At 42.6% G+C, this 1,891-nt stretch overlaps 1 pseudogene; it reads right to left on the bottom strand.

Annotated features, from left to right (window-relative positions):
* Positions 1-1,065: 1,065 nt before the first annotated feature.
* LOC144304378 (enhancer of rudimentary homolog pseudogene) lies at positions 1,066-1,475 on the bottom strand (annotated as a pseudogene).
* Positions 1,476-1,891: the final 416 nt, after the last annotated feature.

Here is a 1,891-nt window from a genome sequence, read left to right on the forward strand (position 1 = left end):
GCAGAGAACACACTTTGTATGATTTCAGTTATTTTAGATTTGCTAAGTTTTGTTATATGACTCAGGATATGGTCTATGCTGATGAAAGTCCATGTACACTTGAGAAGAAACTGTATTCTGTTGTTGGTTAGATGGAGTGCTCTAGAAATGTTAATTGGGTCAAGTTAGTTGCAAGTTGGTTGTTCAGGTCTTCTGTATTCCTGGTGATTTTCTGTCTACTTGCTTTATCAATTATTGAGAGTAGAGTGTGGACATCTAGTATAATTTTAGACTTTGTTTCTGTTTTCACTTTTATAATGTATTCACATATTTTCTTATTTTTTAAGATTTTATTTATTTGTTAGGGAGAGAGAGGGGGGAGAGAGAGAGAGAGAGAGAGAGAGAGAGAACAAAGAGGGGGAGGGGCAGAAGAAGAAGCAGACTCCTGGCTGAGCAGGGAGCCCGAGGCAAGACTATCTCAGGACCCTGGGATTATGACCTGAGTCGAAGGCAGATGCCTAACTGACTGAGCCACCCAGATGTCCCCACATTTTTAAAAAAGATTTTATTTATTTATTTATTCATGAGAGAGAGAGAGAGAGAGAGGCAGAGACACAGGCAGAGGGAGAAGCAGGCTCCCTGCAGGGAGCCTGACATAGGACTTGATCCCGGGTCTCCAGGATCACACCCGGGCTGAAGGCCGCGCTAAACCACTGAGCCACCCAGGCTGGCCATATTTTCTTTTTAAACTAAAGAATATTTGTTTTTCACTATGACTTTATCTCAAAGACATAATGGCTAAGCTGTCACCACCCTCCCACCCGGACTGGAAGAAGAGCTGGTTGAGCGGATGCAGTAAAGCAGGTACGAACAATTTGAAGGGTTGGAACCAATATTAACTTCCAAAAGCAACTTCCATGTAAATATTTAAGTAAAAAAAAATAGGGAGGAAAGGGGCAATGAGGGTTTCATATGGAACAAGATCCTCACTGTTATCAAATACATTCAATCCTAGTCACACTGTGCCGAAATGGAAACAAGGTTCCTAGACATAAGACTCCCGTCATGCTATATGTACCTGTGTTCTCAACCCCTCCCCCCATGCTTCCAACTCAGCTCTCCCCTGGCCTGTTGGGCCTGCTGACGAAGGGGCACGTGGATCTTCTCTTGAACCCAGTCCTTGTTTATGAGGCTGATATGTCCGGGTATCAGCTCGGTGTGCACGACTGAGGTCGGCCAGATAACTGATAAGATCAAACAACCGACTGATATCACATGTGATAGAGGGGATACCGGAGTCACATGTTCTTCATTCATATTACAAACGCCTTTCATGAGTTCATTCACAGACTCCTAGTCAGCCTAAGTTCTGCCTCTGGCCTCTTGGTAGGCTGTACCCGCAAATTATGTGAGATGTCGCACCAGACTCTCTCACTGCAGCCCATGCCACCCCAGCACACGAGTTTAGCCCCAGCACTGCCTGCCGCTTCGGGCATTTTTATCCTCTGCCCTCAGGTACACACACATTTAGGGTTGTTGCATTTTCTTGATGAATTGACCTTCATCATCACATATTATCATTCCTCTTTATCTTTAATAATTTTCCTTGTTCTGAAACTATTTTATCTGATATTAATATAGCCACTCTAGCTAGCTTTCCTTCCTAGTATGAACAGCTTTATTGAAATTCATAAAATTCATTTAAACTATACGATTCAGTGTTGTTGTTGTTGTTGTTGTTGTTGTTTTAGTATATTCACAGGGTGTGAAAACATCACATAATCAATTTTGTAACACTTTGGTACCCCCAAAAGGAAGTCTGTACTCATTAGCAATCAATACCCACTTCCCTCCTGGTCCTCTCTGAGCCCTAAGCAACCACTAATCTACTTTCTGGCTCAATAAATTTATC

The sequence above is a fragment of the Canis aureus genome, chromosome 3 (assembly GCF_053574225.1).
Source record: "Canis aureus isolate CA01 chromosome 3, VMU_Caureus_v.1.0, whole genome shotgun sequence".
NCBI lineage: Eukaryota > Metazoa > Chordata > Mammalia > Carnivora > Canidae > Canis > Canis aureus.